Below are 22,063 nucleotides of genomic sequence, written 5' to 3'. Positions count from 1 at the left end.
AGTCATTGGCGTAACTAATGAAAAATCCTAGGGGGGCTAACTTTTTTTTAAACTTTTCTATTTTAACACTCATAACACAGGAAGTTTACCATTTTCGCTCGATTCAACTGATGTATATTGTTGGTCTACCAGATATCAATGGACGACTTAAATATTCCAAATGTTGTTCATCGACGCTCATCCCTGTTACAAAAATCTAGAAATCTCGTAGGATTCCCAAAATCCTTGATATGTTCAGAAAACCATAAGTGTTGCGCTCGCTGTAAATAAAATGTGAAGCACAATCCTGATTTTTAAAGGATGTTTTGATTTGCTTCGAACCTAGAATACATTATAAATTAAGTATTAGTTAGTTAAACTCTTTTAGCCAGCTTTCAATTCAGTGGCCTGACAATTCCTACGTGAAAGCTCGATCAGCGATCTGACCACAACAAACTAACCTTTCTTTTCTGTTAGAATAACTTCTAGGATGATTTGAAAAATCAGTTTTACATCCCAATACAGCTTATTGGTCGTTAATTTTCAATATAGTTAAAAAAATGCAACAAATTAACTTATAAGAGCATTTGTTAACACATGTTTCACGCCTACTAAGACATTTTCGCTGGTTTCATTGCTGCAGTGATAATAGGAGTTTAGAGAATTAAATAGTATGCGAAGTTTCTAAAATCCACCCGAGAGAATACAAAGTTCTTTTTATTCAACTTACCTCTACTTGAAATCTAAAAGTTTTACCGAACCTTTCTCAAGAAGCCTAGAGTGATAATTTAAATGCGCTACAGCTTTAAGGATTGGTATTATGATAAGAAAATTATGTTGAGCTTTTTAGTGGAATGTCTTCACTTGTCATAAGACGAGTTAATACAATCCCATTGAATTCCACCACTTAATCTAAACTAAATAATTAAGTGGTGGAATTCAATGGGATTGTATTAACTCGTCTTATGACAAGTGATTGGTATTAGTTAGGAAATCTAAGATCATGTGCTCGATTTAGAAAACAATTACTCACCAAACCCTGGAAAAGCTTGAAAATCTCAAGAAATTGTCCATTGTGCATTTCCTTTGGTATTTCATAAGTTATAACATGTTTTGAGGGGTCCAGATTTTGTCGTGAGCTAAGCCTTACAACAATTGCTTGAAGTTCAAAAACTTGAGCGAATAGATTCAACTTGCTGTAGAGGGATTGGATAATGAAGACAAACCTTTCTCTGCATTTACCCCGTATATAATCAGTGGATTAGATATGTGCAATACTTTTACAAAGTAACAAATTTTCTAGGGGAGGCTAGCCAGATCCTAGGTGGGGCTATAGGCCCCCCTAGCCCCCCTGTAGTTACGCCAATGAGTCTAGTGTGTTTTCGTGAGGGAAACATTTTCGACGCCCTGGACATAGTATATTCATTGTGTTTTCTACATAAGATACACAAAACACATGTATACAATGGCAGGCATAGAAAAGCCTCAATTTTAACGGTTCCTTAAAATGCTAATAGGGAACACTTAGTTCAAAACAGGTCAAGTTGCAGTTGAAATGTAGATCCATTGAAGAAGAAATGTTTCGATATTGTAAACTGTGTGTCAACTTATTTTGTTTTCCACAAACCCTCAACAAATTGTGTTGAACATATAGAATTGTTTTTTTTATAGTAGGTAGATACATAGTAAAGTACGTGAGTTAAAATTTATGTATGAGTTGTTCAATAATTCCGATTTCACATGGAGGCTTATATAATCGTAAATTGAATACTTCATTGTTGATTATCGGCTTGCCAAAATATGTACACACAATTTGCATCCCAAGTAGAGAGAAATCCCTCAGTGCCGGACAACTTAGTCACATTACGTAAAATTACATAAATATCGGGTTCTGCGATAGGTACCCTTTATACACAAAATATACGATCCATATTTGATTATTCGAACATGATTTCCGATGATGTACTTTGATAATGACTGAAGGTAAAAAAATCACGGATTACCAAATCGTCCTCCAATATCGTAAACTTGAGCGGCATAGGGAAGAAACCGAAAGAATTTTTGAAACTCTTCTCAACAAGTCTAAAAGATATTCAATTAAAAATGGTTAGAAGTACGGGGTTGAACTTTCCTTATGCTTATGTTTTTCGTATAATGTCCTTTTACTCTGTCATTGAGGATATTTCAAATATCTACGCGCATAAAAAGATGATAAATAAGCTCCTTTTTACTTTTACGAACAAAGTATCATCGAACCGTTGAAATTCAATTACATATATGAAAACTAGAGTTTCAACACCAAAATGCTAAGCCTAGCCAACCAAACAATGTCTGTTGATTGTAACAAAAGATATTTTAGTTACTAGATAAAGATTGTCGCTTCGGTTCCCTTTGTTCTGCTGTCCGAAACATGTATGGTACATACCTGTCAAATCGTATGGATTTTCCTTCTTTGACATTTAGCTCCCCTATCCTCGCCAGCAAAAGATGTTCCGGACAGCGACGACAGCGACAATCTTTATCTAGTAACTAAAATATCTTTTATTGTAACCGATGTTTTGTACCGTGCTCAAAGCGGCGCTCACAGCCGCGCTGAAAACATCAATGTTCGAGCGCCGCTGTGAGCGCGGTGCAAAACATGAGCATCCAGCCTACGCTCGGGTTCATGCTCATTTTACGAGTGCACGTTCGAGCCCGAAGCGAATGTTCATTCGAGTGCGGCAGCACGGATAAACATTTGCGCGGGCTGCACCTTGAAGACTGGATGTGACTATGCAACTTCTATACTACAGTATTAGCATTTCCTTGATTTATTCAGTTGTTTATCCTTCGCGAGAATAAACAATCAATCGCTCAAAATGAGCGATTGTTCATTCGAATTTCAAATAAGGCGCCCGCTGCATCATTTCTTCAAAGCAAGGAAAGTAAAAAAGAAACGGGATTTAAATTGAAAATAAAGTAATAATCACGACTGATCAACCAAATTGATAGTAATCGGAAAGCTAATTATGTTATCTCTATTTGACGTTAAATAGGAATGTTCAGCCAGACATATTTTGTTAATTTACGTTTATTTTGCATTACTTTCGCGCGTGTGTTTGTCGCTTGCCGTGACCAGTAATCAGGATCTCACTGGTATTAATCATGATGTGCCGGTTGGCACTCGTGTTCGCCTTGTGCGCTTTTAACAGCACACGGTCGCTTTTCAGTCAATATAAAGTCGTACATGGTGCAATACAAGATGCTAAATTGAAACGATATAGATACACAATATACATACATGTTGTATGGAGAAGCACCAATATCGCCTCCATTCCAACAGCCTACACGACACCATATACTTTCATGTGTTGACTGGGTTTGATAGGGCCTGCCTATAGACACATGCAGCTTTTTGCAGAGGTTCAACAGAGCCCACTGTCAAACCCCACCACATCCTAGGCAGGCCCCCTAACTCGCAGTAGCCATGGGGAGGGGTTGTCAAGCCCTTTGACATAGTCCCTGCTGCTCCTCGAATAAAACATTCAATACTTTATTTCTTAAACTCGTACCCGACCTAGACCCGACATTTTATCATCTCACAAACCCGTACCCGACCCGAACCCGACATTGTTCTAATTTTCCAAACCCGAAACCCGACCATCCTATCCCCTACTATCTATCAGGAATATTCAAAAAATCGGCTCAAAGTCAACCATGCGTTCCGCTAGCGTTAAACCGCGAAGAAGAAAACTGCAGTGTCTAAGGAAATCGACAGCGATCTGAATATTGTTATTGACGTTCTGATCAGTTTATTGCGGAAATCCTTCGCTCTGAAATTTTTTTCTGAAGACATTTCAAAATTCACTAAAATAAAGAAAGAAAAACTGCATCTGATCTAGTGACCCACAGTTATAACTACGGATAACAGGATTCAACATACGAGCAGAATGCTGATAGAACAAGCCGATATAACGAAAATGGGGCAATAATAGATTGATTTTTCCTTATTCTGGCCAATACGGGTTAAATTACTATGCTTAGTGAATAATGGTTAAACGACACATACATTTATTTATCATGATTAAATCTATAATTAATCATTATTGCACTGCTAAAACCCATTTCAAAACATGTCGGTAACAGTTCTAAATATTGTGTTTTGCTTGAGATGATGCATGAGTCATGATTAACCTCTACGTACTACGTACTTGAAATCGTATGACGGAGGGACGGATGTTGAAATTGAAATGCTTGTAACAATGGAGTTTTTTTTTGCATTATGATGAGATTGATGTCAGTTTTTGAATTAAGAGTTCCATATACGAAGCTTAATACCTTCATATGTAGGGAACCCGCACTAGACGGAAGCAGCATACATGAAGTTGATTCTGCCGCTGCGCCGAACCCTTTGTTCAGTCAGTACTTATCTCGATTGCCGTTCGGTAATTGGGTTAGTTAAAAGCTGTTTAACTTCGTTTAGACTACGCGCTGTGCTTCAATGTATTTGATGCTTAACTGGAATTCTATCAAAACAGATTTCATGATTGGGTAGATTTAGGAGCGGCAGAAATAAAAAAAAAACTATTTAGGTACCTTCATATTTGGGGAACCACTATTGATTAACTTCGACTATTTCATTTGAATTGAAATGTCAAGAAAAATCACAATTGAATGTAGTACATTGAAATTGCTCATGATGTTTTCAATGATATTACTACTAAAACCAAAACCCTTTCGCCATTCCGTATCCCATCAATTAAGCAATACATCAGGGGAGGACTATTGAGAACGCTCACGCCTATGCTAACGCACTCGACGTTATAACGCAACATCGACTTCAAGGGTGGTTACCTCACCACCCGTCGATCGCAAGCTATGATAGTAACCTATCGGTCTGTATCATAAACTCGCGTAGGAGACAAGCACCCCGACAACAAACGCCACGCGTGAACCGCAATGACCTCTATATCTACATACGGAGGTCCTTGCAGCTAGGGATGAAACGATACCACTGAGGTATCGATACTTTTACTTTAAAGTAGTATCGTGTAAAAGTATCGATACCACTAAATATCGAATTAAAAGTATCGATACCTACTCGTATCATATGAGTACTCAAATATTTGGAGTAAAATTCAAAAACGATTGTTTTGTCACTGTCAAGTAGTTTTTCATTGTTTATGTTGAATGGAATACAGAAGAATAAAGCACATTTCATTACTATTTGGTCTTCGATACTTTTATTCACTTATCTTGAGATCGTATTAAAAGCTGTTGAACTTTATTTCGCGTGAAACATTTAATATATAAACCAATTGCATCTTTTGATCATTCAATATATTTCTCGGTATTTTTAATTCATGTTTCTGAAGATGCGAATCTCTTTGATGCTTCTTCAATGGGATGGGACTTTTGCAACACAGTTGCAAATATTAGTGCAAAGCCGAGATTACTCGACATGTTTAAGCAAATTACTATCGTTACTAAAGTTTCGAGAGAAACTTTCAACTTGATTAAAGCGACCAGTTTTTTCTCGGATTAATCTGGCGCACTTTATGCATTATTTATTTTATTACTTTTTATTACATTATTACTTTGGATTTTCTTGATATTTTAGAAAACATGTTTTACAATCTTGATCTCGTGGCCGTGCGGATCGCGGCGTCGAGCGGCTGAGCGTATTTATTTATTTTTATATTTTGCTTATTTCATCTGACTGTGTCGTATACATGAAAACTTAAAACTAAAGGTCAGTTGATAAAATATCTGGTTAGCCGTTGACGAAACGCGGATGAGCTGATGTTGAAGTCGAATTGATCCGACACCTCGTTGAAATGGCGGATCATAGCGACTAAGCAGCTATTGGTAGCATAATTTTTTGTTATGCCTTGCTTCGAAGAGCAAATCTCGAGGTCGAAGGGATCGTGAGGGTGCATACAATGGTATTTTTGCCAACAAATCTGGCATGTCGTACTCGGATAACAGACGTTTGGCGATGAAAACGGCTTGCGCCACGTTTCTCCGTTTATCAAGAATATCTAGCCCCAGCAAACTACAGCGATCAGCAGACGGTGGTAAACTCAGCGGGTTCGTCCATGGGAGATGGCGCAGGGCATATCGTGCAAACTTGCGCTGCACAGTTTCAAACCGAGCAGTCCAAACAGCTTGATATGAATTCCAGACAGCAGAAGCAAATTCGAGTTGAGAGCGTACCAATGAGCCAATGAGCAGTATAAAACCAAGCTGGCGATTCGCTTTGTCGATCGTAGTTGAACAATGACGTCTGAAAGTTCGTCTGTCACCCAACACGACGCCTAGCTCTTTAACATGATCCACACGTTGTAAAGTTGTACCTGCGATACGATAATCGAAAACCACGGTTTCGACAGTGCGATGAAAGCCTATTACGTAGCACTTTGAAACAACCAGGACCATCATAATACGCTCACACCAACATTTGAATAAATCCAAGAGCTTCTGCAATTCTTGGCAGTCCGCCAGATATCGAATTACGAGGTATAATTTGAGATCGTCTGCAAACATCAACAGCAGACCTCCACGCTGCAGGATAAAAGTTACGTCATTCAAGGAGAGCGAAAACAACAATGGACCCAGCGTGCTTCCTTGGGGGACTCCGGAGCCGTTCGAAAAACAGTGGGATGAGTGAACTCCAATGATGACGGTCACTTGACGTTGCACTAGATATGATCGAAGCCAGTTGCAGAATGTTGTAGAGCATCCAATTTTTTCAAGTTTTGCAAGCAGTATGTCGTGATTCACTTTATCAAATGCTGCTTGTAGATCAGTATACACGGCATCGACTTGGAGCTTTTTGCGCATATTATCCATATAATATGATGTAAAACTGACTAGATTCGTTTCTACGGATCGACCCGGAAAGAAGCCATGTTGATACGAACTGATGTAGTTTTTGCATGAGGCAAACAGTTTTTCGTAGATCAGTTACTCGAACACTTTTGATTCCACGCCAAGAGAAGTAATGCTTCGGTAGTTTCTCACGTCACATTTGTCTCCTTTTTTGTACACCGGAAACATGGTAGAGCATTTCCATTGAGTAGGAAATTTTTGATGACGAAGTTATAAGTTGAAAAGCACACACAGAGGGATAGCCAAGATATCGGAACACTTTTCCAGAACCGCTGATGGTATAACACTAGGGTCTGCTGAAAAGGACGATTTTATCCCATTTATCGCCGAGACAACCATATCAGTTTCAACGGCAAAAACATCCATGCTAATGACATTGTTAGGTACATCTCTCGCTGCTATTGCGATGTCAGCTTGAGATGGCAAAGCATTGGAGAAGACGGTCGAAAAGTGTTTGGCGAAGAGATTGCTTTTGTCCTCGGCATTCAAGGCAACATCATTGTCCAGAAACACTCTTGACAGTAGTCCTTTTTGTATTGACGAACGACCAGAATTCTTTGGGATGACGGCGAAGATTATGCTGCATGCGACACACATACTGCTTGTAAAGATGCTTGTTATAGCGGCGATAACAATTACTGGCGATTGAGAATTTTCGTTTAGTGATAGCACAACGCCGGTTAGTCAGGGCACGAAGAGTCCTAGCACGTTCACGTTTAAGGTTGCGTAGCGTAGCGCTAGTCCATTCTTAGAGGTTGGCGCTTCGGTAGCAGTCACTAAGGAAACAGTTAAAACGGCCAACCACTGGGTCAGTGTCCAAGTCATTCAAAGCATTTCAGTCAAATCGAGATAATTTGCGCTGGAGTAGTTCGAAATCTGTCTTGCGAAAATTCAAACAGTCAGCATTCGAGCTATCATCAAATCTGACATGATCACTGTTCGCGATAGATATCATCAGAGCAGGATGATAATTATCGAGCGGAACGATGGCATCCGGTGCCTCGTCGACCGCACACCAAATCGAGGAAGTGATTTTGGAAATTTGATATCATACTAATCAGGCTTAGACCAAGGAAAGCAGTTCCATCGATGAGTAGACGGCTTGCAGGAGTAGTTGTCGAATTATTTGGATCAAGAAATGTATACCTATGGCCAGATGGCAGCCAAGTAAGCCCAGGTTAATTGCAGTCACCAAGCAAGAGAAGTACATCCACCAGGTCTCTCAAAGAAGAAGCATATTCAATGGCATCAATTATACCACTATCATTCCTTCCGTCGGGAGGGAGGAATATACAATGCTCCAATGAAAGCATTCCTTGTTGGGAGACTCACTTTTACCCAGACCGCTTCAATTCAAGTAAATAGGCGAACAGCGATTTGACATGAAGCAAGCGCGTTGAAAACAGCTATCAGGACACCCCCGCCGCGTGAGCGATTACTGTTAGAACTGTTTCGATCGACTCTGTACATACTGAAGAAGTTACCAAACTTTTGAACGGAATTAATCTTCTCGTCCAGCCAGGTCTCAGTGAACCTTTACACATCGTATTCGCCATCGAGTGCAGCGAGATAAACGTCATCCAATTTGGTTAACAGCCCTCTTGTGTTTTGATAATAAATTCGCAAGTCTCGTGTTGGTCTGTGAACGGAGGAGGACTGAGAGGTCCAATTGCTCGATGGGGATATGTACACTGAGCCCAAATATCATCCTCCAAGCAACAGATTTATCCTCCTCGCTATGTTCATTATGCATCCTTTCGGTTTCGTATGACAAAAGCAACCATATCATTCATCATCAGATTGCCGGAAGAAAATCATCTGCTATGCAGATTATTTTGTTTTGATTTGCGAATGAGCTGTCATTCAGTTTTAGGATGCGTAAAATTCATATAAATATTTTTTCGTAAGCGAAATGCTGTTTGCTTCAGTCACGCCCCTAAACGAATATCATCCACTTTGGAGATGAATTTGAAGTCGCAGTTGCCAGCAATGCTGGTAGAAAAACTGGAAGTCCTCCGCCATTAGTATTTTTTTCACCGTGACGAGAGAACGTTGAATTTCTATTTGTGTTTTGTGTAAAGCATAAATAAATACTTCATGCCGTTCATACATTATTACAGCTATATTTATCTCTACATTGATTATTTTAGAGGCTGGTGAGTTCGTAGTGGGAGTTATTTGAAACAATTGCTAACAAAACGTCTTTTAAAATCGTTCACAGGCTCAAGTTTTTCAATAAACGAGCTCGACACTGTCGATCGTTTATTACCGCAAGAGGCAAGAATAGAACGCGATGGATCAGAATCAAGGTTATAGCACCGACGAACCGACGTGTCACCCCATAGAAAATAATTCAAATTTGCTGCCCACGACGCCATGATGAAAAATCATCTAACACTACCGCCACCCCCATAATGGCTCGCGAAGTTTTCATAGCTCAGCCACCAACCTACGTGTATTAACATTGCAGCGGAGTTGTGTCTTAGCTCATTTGACAGGAGCGATCGCCCGCAAAAGCGAATGACCGTTAAAAAGTGTGAGACAATCAGAGAGCGCCAGTGACACGTCGGGATACCGGATGGGAATCTATGCGCAGAGGAATTACACCGCTATTGGAAGAGGCCACCGAAAAAACATATTTTTTCATAGACGCTTAGGCCAAGGCATTACGCCCCTGAAACATATTTCGTAAAGTTTGTTAACTTACATTATAGTTCGCACACGATAAGCCATGGCTTGTCCAATTTCCTGGGTGCGATATCAATTTTCGTAAAACATGTCTGACCGTGTGTTTGCTGGGTAACCGTAACAAAAAACATCACGTAATAAATAACTACGAATAAATAATGCTACCATTAAACTGATTTCTGATTTCATTCATTTCTTTTATATATCATTTATTGTAAAATATTTGAAAACCACCCAACGAATTATTTGTTTTTAAAAATCATACCAATTTCCATTTTGATTACGCATGCTTTCTATCTTTTTTCCGTTCTGTACTCATTCGGTAGATGTACGATATACAATACGCCTTTCTATCACCAATCTTTCGATATTTGGATGATATTCATATGGGGGGTTGTCATCCGGGCTCAAAAGCAATCGAATGCCGATCATCCGATAAGTGAATGAATTTCGTTAAAGGGCGTGAGCAAAACATTTCTCATTCGTTGTTGGGAGGATATTTTGGTTCAGTGTACTTGCTTGCATTCAGATTTTGGAAGACGCCTCCACCACACCCATACACAGGTGGAGTATGTGTATGTATGTTGTGCATTATGAGCTGAGGGTTCGATTCCCGCTTTAGTCATGGAAGTTCTTCAATATGCAAAACATATTTCAAAACATTGGGTATTTTCCGTTGTCCTTCATCTTATGTAAGTGTTTAGTCTAGAAAATCATTGGATGAAGACGGTGAAGTTGTTTTTTCAATCCTCAAGTGCTTCATGCGTTTTCCTTATTTTACAGATTCTTTAGATCTTTACAGATCTATGGATAACTCATATTTAACACATTATCTTTTATCCCGAATTTCAGATCGTAGAAGTGACTCAGAGCCTACCGACTCAGACCATAGTCATGATCTGAACGTTTCAAAATATGTTGACATATTTTAAATTCCGTACATCAAAACTAATTTTCAATATTCCCACATTCTCCAGACCCTTAAGGTTATTCAAATTGTGTTTAGACCCCTAGGATTAGTTAATACGGATTCCATAGTCTCTCGAATTCATTGTCTGGGATTGTCCCGCATAATACGAGACGTCTGGTCACTTCAGGATTGAGAATTGGCCACATTTACGATCCTCAATTTTAAGTGAATCATAAGAAATCTATAAAATAAAGCTTAGTTTACTTTTGAGAATTTCGCTAATTATTATAAGCTAATAAAATAAGTGTTGAGCGGCAGAAAACACCTCTGAATGTTGACGCTTTGCCCTCGTTCAGCAGGACTACGTTTAGTACCGCTAGAGACTCTAGTAGGATAAGACCTCTAGCGTTAGTGAACCGAGAGGCCCAATCCACTGCCCACGCGTTGATGTCACCTGCTACAACTGATGGTTTAGGACCAGCTAGTATCGCTACAATATTATCTAATATCATAGCATACTGCTCTATGCTCCATCTAGGAGGACAGTAGCAGCTACAACAGTAAACTCCGTTTACCTTTGCTATAACAAACCCCTCATCATCAGGAGATGACACTTTCTCTTGGTCGATGGTCATTATTCCGGTCTTATCCGCAACCAAACTGCTATGTTTAGCAGGGGTGCGGTACGGGTCGGACATCAGTCTTATTCTCGTGTACCGACTGTTGTAGCCTCGGAGCGGTTGAGACTTAGCTGAGCTACTTGCATGACCGAGCCCGTCTGGAGGCCGGACAGGCCTGCCCACCGGATGGGTGTTTGTTGTCTGTGCCAGGACCACAGATCAAACACCTTGGTGCGGCCTGGCAGGTGTGAGCCTTGTGACCTTCAGCTCCACACCTCCGGCAAAGCCGACTCCGATCAGGACCTTTGCAGTCATATGATTTATGTCCGTAATCGAAGCACTTGAAGCAGGCCTGAGGTTGTTGGTTTGCGCTCACCAAGCATACCGACCAACCCACCTTCAGCTTGGCCTTATCCAGTACCTTCTTGGCCTCAGCCAGAGGCACTTGGAATAAGGCAACCTGCGTTCCAGCATAACCTTTCCGCAACCGAATCGCGGTATCCTGGATTTCAACGCCACACTGATCTCTCAGTGCAGCTACCAGTTCACCGGCTTCGGTAATTTCGTCCAGGCCTCGGCATTGGATTACCTCCACTGGGCATAGGGCTCTCACCTGAACCGCATCACCCAGCACCTCTTCTGCCAAAGTTTTTATACGCGGAACTCTTCCGCGCAGCATCCTGCTTTAGGGCTGCGTCCTGCGGATGCAGTTGACATCATCCCTTAAGCCAGGTGAGCTTTTTATCGCCCGCAAAGCCTTCAGAACGTCAGCATAGCTCTTACCATCAGCCTTGACGATAATTGCTTCGCCAGTGTCCTTCCTGCCATGACCATTGAAAGGTGTGCCCTTTCCTCTACAGGCACTCCCCTTTTTGGCCAATGACGCCTTCGCCTTCTCTGCCGCTTTTCGCTCCTTTTTCGCTTTTTTGTGATTCACAACTTCCCTCGAGGGCAAGCCTTTCTCCCGGCGAACTTCGGTAGTCCTCGTAGAAGGAGGAACTGGTTTCAGTCTTTCCTTAGGGTCGGCAACCTGCCCAACCCTCTCCCGACGGATCTTAGTAGCCTTCTTCTCGAGCAATACCGGCTTGGCGCTAGTTCCCTTCGGGTCCGTTGACCTCATTAAGCTTTGGAGTTGCTCCAGTAACAGCCATGCGTCTGCAGAGTTCTGCAGTCTGGCTTTCTAACAGCTGATTTTCTTCCGTAAGGACTCGAATCTTCGACTCGGTTTCTTTCCTGGCCTCTACAGCTTGGCTCCCTGCCAACTCTTTCACCTCGGTAAGTTGGCGGATCTTTCGTTCCGCCTCCTTACTTGCCTGCAACGAGGACTTCCACTCCTGCTTTGCCCTTAAAACCATGTTACAGAGGGTCAGCACGGACTTCTTAAGGTCCTTGCTGTACTTCCCGCCGTTGTCTAGAAAGGACATGATTACGTCCGTTATGTTAGTAATCACGGTAAGCTACCTTAGACTGTAAATGTGTACAGCTGTAATTCTTTGCTATCGTATGTTAAGGTGTAGTACACTTTGAAATATTTTAAATTTTAGTTGGTAGTGATAAAGAAAATCAAGACAGTATTTTCAGAATGATTGCTAAATAAATTTCTAAATGAATTTCTGAAGGAATATCCGAAGGTCTTAAGGAATTTCTAATTAAATTTCAGGAGGGGTGAGTTGTGTTGGAATATTTAAGCCACGTTTCAGCAATTGCAAAAACATCTTATGTAGACATGATTAACAATGATCGATAGTTTTCGATGTTGCCAATTAGACTACGGACATTATGCAGCCCAATATGATAAATGATAAAATTCCTGGAATGTTTTGGTAGGAAGGATTTTAGCCTATCGTATTCAATCAAAGTAATGAAATTTGATATTTGAATCATAGATGGATTCTTGGAATTGTAGAACAGATGTGGACACTGATTTTGGCAAATAATTAGGATTGGTCGGTACAATGGTATTGACATTACTAGGGATCATCATATCATAACTACATGGTTGGAGGAATTCTCGTTTTTTGCTTGAAATTCATCAGTAAAAGGGGTCACTTACTACAGGTACTAGTTCTTCAGAAAGTGACAATTTGAACGAAACAAAAGAAAGATCATTCAAATTTCTAAATCGCGGAATTAATTTAACACATTTTAGTGAGGAGCTATCAATATTAATTGTATCGCGTAGGTAATCGACAATGCCCTCCTCTGATTTGTTAAAAAACAATACTACTTTTTAGGGTGACTTGGCCCTCCTTTTCTCATGCAATCTCATCCCATTCCCTTTTCCTATACCCTTTCCGCAACTCCAATGCTTTCCCAATCCAGAGTCTATTATATAGAGTTGCGCAAAGAGGATCTTATTACACTTATTCTGAATGATCTTCTTGTTATTCCGTTTACAACTTTCATTTTTGTTCAACCCTGAAAGTGACTTCACGGAAGTGTTCACTGCTAAAGTTTTTTAATTCGATAACCAAGTCACCCACAGAGTGCAAACACGTGAGTTTCTTGTTGCTACTTTATTGGGGGGTGTATTGAAGTTTTTTGAAGCTGTTTCTAGAACAAATCTAATACATTTCAATTCATGCATTTTGATTCGCCAGAATAATTATTAGGCGATAACAATACTTCCGCCTTACCAACAAGCATTTGTTTACTTTGCTCGATAGGTAGACGGTTTGACAGTTCAATAGGTAGATTTGGCTTCACTCTTTGCGTAACTCTATATATAATAGACTCTGTCCCAATCCTTTGTCATCCCGTAGATTATTGTATCGTGTGTTTAATGTGTGAAGTGTGCTTAACTTAATGATTACATTATTTGATTTGGCAGTTGGTTTATTGGGAGTGGCTAATTTAAATATTTATTACAGCGGTTTACTCTCTTTGAGTTCATACTGAACAGCAGTATGCTCTTCTGCTCTCTGCGCTTTCTTGCTCTGGACTGGGGAAATAGGGTGAATGCACCAGAATGGTAACAGATTGTTCAACGTGAAACGGAGTAATGTAAAAAGGCTTCATAGTTTCAAAACTCATGATTTCCCGTGTGCGAGGGCGGCTTCTGCTTACCACTTTCAATCGACAATTTTCCTGCTGGACGTTGTTGGATGAAGGACAAGCTGTTGAAGTTGAAGGCATACTAATGTAGTTTACTGGTGCACAATTTTTGTTTGTTTGTTTTTGTGTTCCTGCTCGGTATTTCTTCACCTTGCACCTCATGCAAAACTTCCCGATCCGCTTCAACTCTGCTCGCAGGTTCTGGATGCTGAATCTCTGCCGGGTTTAGATCACGGTAGACTCCACATTTCCATGTGCTACTCTGTGATGGAACTATTTGTGCAGCTTGTACGTACCATTCGCAGCACGTCGTCAGCGTCTAGGAACGGACTCTTCTGCTACTTTTCTCTACCTGCTACTGCTGTAACGGTAGCTGCCGGTTCGTCTTGATTTGTTTCAACGGTACCGTCGTCGATCGTACAATTTTTATGACGGCCTTCTTCACTGCTTCTAAGGCTGAAACTACTTCGATCTTGAATCCGTCTTTTTTCCTTCGACATCCTACCGATTTCGGCTGCGTCCCCGCAGGCAGCTTTTTTATCAGCTCTTCAATAAGCACGGGGTTCGTTGGGTGCGAAGTTAACCTTGTAGCTTGTAGATGGTCAGCGAGCACCACCACGCCGAAGCTGATGAAACTCGGCAATCGATCTGTTTCTGGAGGTGCTGCATTGCGCACTTTCGAAAGCAGCATGTTCAACAGTCGCTCAGGTCTCCCATACAGCAACTGCAGCGTCTCTATTATTTTTGGACTGAGTTCGGCAGAAGTGACCTTCTCCTGACCGCTTTCAGCATCTCTCCTTTCAGGCACTCCAGGCCACTCTCCCAACTTGCCGGAAAATGTCGGCAACTTCCTGGATAGGAGCAGACATCTCTGCCTTCGTTGGTTCATGCTGCCGATTTTGTCGACCGCACCTGACTCTTCCTTGCTTCCTACGTTACTTCTCCCAGCCTCTCTATTCTTCAGAATTCTGCGAACTTTCCTCCTCCATACCTTGAAGATTGTTGCGACGGACTTTTTTGGCTTCAAAAAAAAAAAAGTTTTGACAGCAGTGTCCATTTCAGACAGCTTCAAAACTGGACTTTACTATCTAAATATTATTAAATAAATTATATGTATAAAGTAACTTACAAACTAGTTTGGAGACGAGCCAGCCTCGGGCTGAAAGTCTCCTTAATAAAGACACACAAAAAAAACAAACTAGTTTCACCTAAATCCACAAACAACAGTTTCCATCGCCACTCTAAACTATTCTAATCGAATCCTATTGCCTCAGTATTGAAGCATATACATGCCTTTAATTACCAGTGTTGCCAGTTTCACAACATTTTAAGAAAATCCACTTAACACTCCCAAATTCCAAATTAAATTCAGAAGGAATTTCCTCCTGGGAATTCTACAGAAAATCAAATTCTTGAAACTCTTTCGAAATTTCCTCAGGAATTTCTTCAGAACTTCCTCCAGGTATTGTTTCAATAATTCTTTTAGAAATTTCTTCGGTCAATCCTCCGGATTTTTTTTTACCAACTCTTCCAAAACATTCCTTAGACCTCCGGAGATTTCTTTCGAAATTCCCTTTGAGCACTATTTCGGGAATCTCTTCAAAAATTCTTTTAGAAATTTCATTTAAGAACTCTTTCGAGCATTCCTTTCGAAATTCCTCAAATTTTATATTACTTTACTAAAACATGTCTGGAGAAATTTACAAAGGCCTTTCGAAAGGTTTTCCGAAAGAATCCCAGGAGGAATGTTCAAAGAAACTACTGGGGGAATTTTATGAACTATATCTGGAAGAGTTTCCGAAGGAATTTCTGGAGAAATTTTAGAAGAAATTCCTGGAGGAATTTCGAAATGTAGTCTTGAAGAAATATGCGAAGATCATCATAAATAGATTTTTGAAAAGATTTGAAATTTCTTAAAGGAATCCATGAAAGAATTTTCAAACAAAAAGCTGTTGGAATTTTCACAGGAATTCCTTCGAAAATGATTCAGAAACTTTTTCAAGAATTCCTTTAGGAACATCTGAGGGAATTCATTCGAGAAATCTTCCAGTATTTTTGCCGCTTAGTAATCCATCGGAAATTCCTCCAGTGGTACGAAAATTCTCCGCAAATTAATCTTGAAATAACTTCAAAAATGCATTAAAGAATTCTTTCGAATTCGGAAACGAGCCAGCTTTGGGCTGAAAGTCTCCTTAATAAAGATTGAAAAAAAAATCTTTAGAATTCTTTGAGAACTCCTCTGATACTTTCTTCAAGAATTCCTAAGCATTATTGCTAAGCTTTCAGAAATTCATCCAGGTATTCCACCGGATATTCCATTCCCTCGACTTCCGTTATTCTTCTGGAATTTCTTTCAGTTTTCAAGTATTGAAATCCTATTTTTTTTTTAAATTGTTGCGACTCGCGTCACATCGCGAGTGCTCAATTGCGCGGTCCGGTTTGGTGGCTGCCCGACAATACTTCTTCAGATATTCTCAGGAATTCCAAGATTTGGAAGTTTTTGGTAAAACATTTCAAAAAATTCCTAGACACCTTTTCATTAAATTACTAAACCATTACTAACCCCCCTCCGTTATAGTTCTTACTACTGACGCCAAATTATAAATAAACTAATTACGCAAAAAATGCTGGTATCTCACAATTTCCATAAATCTGGCGCCGCCAGTGGAGTCTGCCACCGCCCCAGAATACATGAACCACCGAACTCTGAACTCAGAAATTCACACATAACATTAAACGACGCATCAAATCTTCGTAAATGATCTTTCGCTGAACAAGCATGGGAACCAGTTTTATCTAAAACGGCCACAAAAGTGCCGGTTCACCACCCAGCTCCACCTCCGCTCGAACCCGTTTGACTTGCGGGCTCCGGCGAAAAGTGCCAGAGAGGAAACCGCCACATCCAGTTACCTGCTGGCTGATGCAAATCACCAAAACAAGAGGCCGGGTCCTACTCACACACGTGATCGGCGTGGCATCCACAGTGAAAATTATTCGGTGAGAATATCCGCTGAACAGGTTTTGTCGATGCCGGGGATCAGGTGGCGTTCGTTCTATAGACTACGGGGTCGGTGAGTCACGTTCGAAGGGCTTGCTCGCTGTGCGGCAACCAAAACCGCGATCGTGTATCGAAGTTGGCTGTGGGAAAAAAATCGAAAATCAAAACAAACACCGCAAGAGTGGTCTCCTCTCGAGAGTTTCGAGAGACCCCGCCGAGTCCGGTATGGCGATGTTACTTACCCGGGATGGGAAGTGCGTGGCTGAATCGAACGGGTGCGGTGTTGTAAACGTGAAGGTTGGGTTAGATGTTAATAAATAATGTAGGCAAGCAATAACAATTTTCGAAACGTAAGGCACAACCTTCATTGCAATAAAAAGAGTTTTTTTTTTATATCGTCGGAGGTGGATGGAGGAGTCTGCCGCACTGTAACAACAGAATGGCGTGTATCTGTCGGAGGTCGTACAACTCATTAACGGTAAATTGGATTTGCATTACACAGAAAAGCTCCGCGCCGGATGGCTAACAAATTGACCAACTGTCATCAAACAAAACGACATAATTCCATGTTTGAAGTGTTCGCAGTAAAAGCGTGTTCGGTAACCATCGCAGTGTGAAAAAAGGAGGAGAGCGTTGCTCCCATGAACATGCCGCCGCAAATTGTAATCAATTCAGTTTATAGACCCAAATTACAGCTGTTACATCGCTACTGGCGACGCCAACAATCTCTTGACCGTTTGGTAAATGTACGTGAGGCGTACCATCCCTTGAAATGAGGTGTGAAAAATGGTAACGCTTAAAATCTTATTGGGGGTGAATGATCTTATTAAACCTTAGGGTCTTTTCTTGATGAGACCTACGATTGCTTGATGAAACAAATACATAATAGGGAAGGCTCGTGACAAATAATGATTTTATTAGAAAACCAGTGCTAGGAACAGTACTGCAAAGGGTCGTGATCGTCATAAGACAGAGAGCAAAGCGCCTTTTTCTATTTCAGGAAACCAAATGAAAGAATGATGGGTTCATTGATCAATTTCGCATAAGAGACAGTCATGAAAGGATGTTGTGCTTCATGTATGTATGCGCTTTAGATATATGCGAAGAATTGTGACTAGTTGATAAATTAATCATATTTATTTCTATAGTTCACCGAGTTGAAAGTGGTAACAAGTTCAAAAATACAACAGATAATGCACTCTTTCATACACTATCATGGCACAAATATGTTTTGATTTTTTTGTAGCATGCCATTCATCCTTCGCGTTTCTATTGATATTGAAAGGGGCAGATATTTAAACATCGCGTGACATCTCTCATTTAAAGTGAGAAATTGCAGTACTGGTTAGTAATGTAATGGAAATCGGATATTGCGAAGCAAACTTATGTTAATTTGATGATGTTTGATGAAGAGATGGCATTATGAATTCTAAGGGATATTTGCAAACGGTTTGAAATCCTCAAACTGTTGGCCGTGGAAATTCAGAAGAATTGATCGGCCCACACTATTCTGTTTTATAAATCTCAGTTTTGTCAGTGCAAGAAACGAACAAGTGCGATGTTGTTGCATGCCTGGATTTGTAGATGAAATCAATCGACACAGTCTTCTGGAAGTGTTATACATATGTAGCTATAATAACTGATATTCGACAGAAGAAAAATATAAAAGCTGCGTATGAAGTCTGGGCAAACTGAATTAGGAAATTCTCTATAATTTGAAAACTAAAATCCGTACTTTGTTCACACTGGTTTCTTCAAGATGATTCGCTAGCATGCCACGTACCCTACGGAACACGTCGAAGTTGTCCGGCTAATGACTAGGAATAAAGACATTCGCTTTATCACACGCAAAAACGATTTTTTTTTTGGGATCCGCTAGGGCTATCGAAATCCTCTTTCACCAATGATAGAATGATCCCAATGAACCTTTCATACTGTACACTACGTGACTGAATACTTACTTGTTACTTGATGGGCAACATCTCCTCAATGAACCTACGCCGAATGAAGTATCCTTCTCTGGGCCAATCGCTTCCAGTAGCCCTGAACGTTTAACGACCTCAGGTCCTCTTCAACTGCAAAAAGCCATCGTGTACGCGGTCTTCCACGAAGCCTACGTCGGATCGAGTGACTACGACCGCAGATTCAGCAGCAGATGTGCATCTAGCGTGGTCTCCGACTTGGCTTGGCTTGGGTTCGTCTGCATTGTACCATTGCGGACAATGGCGGTCAGAGGCATTGGATAGAAAGGTATAGTTCATGTGAATAACTTTGTACCTGCAGTTGAAATCGATTTCATTACGAATAAATTGATTGCAAAATTGATTCGTTTGCTTTTATCCCGGTGAGGTGCTTGGGCTTTCGAATTGGTTGTTGGTGAGCACTGAGCATATCGTACGTGAGGGTTCGAGTGAATTATTGCTTCGACGACCACAGTCGAAAATGTCGCCGAACTTGAGGACACTTTCCCGCCAAGAGCGGTTTAATTTGGATAGCATGGCTAATTTGAGGCAGTTTGTAATTAATTTTAATGTGGCACAACTCGAGGGATGGAAGCAAAGAGCAGAAGCTGATACTGATTTTTAGGCCAATCGCCTGAAGATCGAACTTCTCGGTGATGAAATCGAAAAGATTGATTTAGATTATGGAGCAACAAAGGCATCGGTAGAAACTAACCGCCTAATTCGACAGGAGTTCGAAAACAATTTCGTGCGGGTCCATGGGTTTCTTACTAGGGAACTTTGCAAGTCCATGACTGGTGTATCCTGTAACGTACAGTTCGATACTTACTTTAGCGTGTAAGTGAATTTACATGTCTGCGCTGCGCGCAACACTGTCTGAGTTCTCGTTAAACAATCCAATTTTGACACTTCATCTCTTTGTTATGAGTGCAGCCTCTTTAACGAACACGACACAAGTCTTTTTTATTATCTCCCGCGAAACCCCCATTAGTCTCGGTACGTTTCGGTAGTTTAACCGGATATATTAATGACATCCCAAGCTATTATAATATATCCATACCGCCACAATCGAGGGTTTGAATGCAGTTAGTCACCCATATTCGCGAATAAAGCTCCCAGAAGTGTAATTACCAACATTGGATGTGTTTCGGAATGGATAACGTTTCGCGATACGTTCAATTCCCTGATAGACAAACTGTCGTATCTCGTTGCTTCCCCCTCTACTGATGCCAGGAACACGGAAGAAAAAAAGTACCCAGCGTTGAGTATTTTTAAACTTATTTTTGAGTTATTTTTCCTCTTCTCTTTCATCCACTCTTTCTTCTGTTGTCAAAAACAAAAGAGCCAAACCATCCAACGACGCCAGTTCAATTGGCCCTGACGAAAGCGAGGAAACAAAATGGATGCCGTATGATGCTTTTTTATTTCACCCGGCAAGGGATATAGGACGCAATTTTAAAATGATTGTTCATACGTTAAAACACATTTTAGCCAAACATAGTTTGATTTTTCGGTTTAGAAATTCAATTTATTTTTAAAATGGCAACACAAAAGTCTAATTATTTAGATTAAAAAACATGTGTAGATTTGTAGTCTAACATGTAGTTTTAAAAAATTCTGTATTTAAAAGTTTTGAATATATCACTATTAACATCATTTTAGAGGCATTTTAAAATATACTTCCTATACTTCGCCATGTTGAAAAACCGTGATTTCACGCACACGTATGTCTCCGCGAGATGGCAGCAGCTCAACTTCGTCAAAGCGAATACGGGAAGCCAATTTTGAGTTTTATTACCCGAGGTCGAAATTGAGTGAATTAAACTTACATTTGGGTAAATAAATTTTCCTTTGGGTACTTTTTTAACATGGGAGTAAAGGCGAACTACTTTGACCCTACTTACTCAATTTTGGCTTCCCGTACGGATGTTCAAAGTTGGGTGAATTAAACTCACTTCTGGGTAGTTTACTTCTTCCGTGAAGGCGATTGAATCCGTCGAGCATACTGCTGCTAATTATTCCGTCGCATGGACCTTGTTAGAAAGGCGATTCGACAACAAGAAGTTAGTTGTTAAAACATACATCGACTCTCTATTTTCGATAGAACCGATGAAGAAAGAGTGCTACGAGTCTCTCATGCATCTGGTGGATGATTTCGAGCGAAACCAATGCATGATAGATAAGATGGACATCTGACCTCGTCAAAATCACGCTCCCTCGATCCAACCAAACCGGAATCGTTCCGGTCACAGAAATCCAAACTAAATACAGTCCACACAGTAACAACAACTACTACATCGCCTGGCTCATGCCCATTTTGCTCGAAACTGCCTCACTCCCCTTTCAAGTTTGAACAGGTGAAGGTGAAGCGTTTTGAACAGGTGAAGAAGAAGAACCTCTGCATCAACTGTTTCTCCTCCTTGCACCTACTCAGAAACTGCTCATCCAGCGCATTCAGAGTATCCAGTTTTCCGCGAGCGGCAATGGTCGCCAGCATGCCTGCGGGTTAGTCTCTGGTTTGACGTTTCTGGAGGTCAACTGCACCCACCATTCGAGCATTTTGATCAATGTAGTATATAAGAAGGCTTGATTTCACTTCATCAGCACCTTCTTATATGCCACATTGGTCAGAATGCCCAGAACGGTGGGTGCCGTTGACCTCCACAAATGTCAAATCAGAGACTAAACCGCAGGCAAACTGGCGGCCATTACCGCTCACGGAAAACTGGATACAGGCAGAAGCATCACCCGATGCTTTTTCGCCATACATCGCAAGCACGGCTGTCTTCCCAATCTAAACCTCAAACGCCTGCTGTCAGCTCGCCATCTTCGGTATCGCTCCAGAGCGATCAAACCTGCTTATCGATCAAACCCCGTCGTCAGCAGATTCCTAATTGCCTTCAGCCAATGCCAATGCCCCAGTCTTAATTACAATGTCGGAAGTTGCCATAATGTTCCTGCAACAGTGCTGCTTCAAACAGCA

At 40.8% G+C, this 22,063-nt stretch overlaps 1 protein-coding gene across 4 annotated transcripts in view; it reads left to right on the top strand.

Moving 5' to 3' along the window:
* The window catches only part of LOC134206483 (nuclear pore complex protein DDB_G0274915-like), a 114,735-nt gene that overhangs the window by 5,742 nt on the left and 86,930 nt on the right, over positions 1-22,063 (top strand). Inside the window, exon 1 of one of the 4 annotated variants that reach the window (XM_062682203.1) lies at positions 17,358-17,597. The exons of 2 other annotated variants lie outside the window; for them this stretch is intronic. The gene's annotated coding sequence lies outside the window, so the exon portion shown is untranslated. Of the gene's footprint in view, positions 1-17,357; positions 17,598-17,847; positions 17,866-22,063 lie in introns of those variants that run through there. One more of the 4 variants, XM_062682204.1, reaches the window with a different exon arrangement.

Source organism: Armigeres subalbatus, chromosome 1 (genome assembly GCF_024139115.2).
Source record: "Armigeres subalbatus isolate Guangzhou_Male chromosome 1, GZ_Asu_2, whole genome shotgun sequence".
Taxonomy (NCBI): domain Eukaryota; kingdom Metazoa; phylum Arthropoda; class Insecta; order Diptera; family Culicidae; genus Armigeres; species Armigeres subalbatus.
The sequence above is the reverse complement of the archived record's forward strand: the minus strand, read 5'-3'. Positions and strand labels throughout refer to the sequence as shown.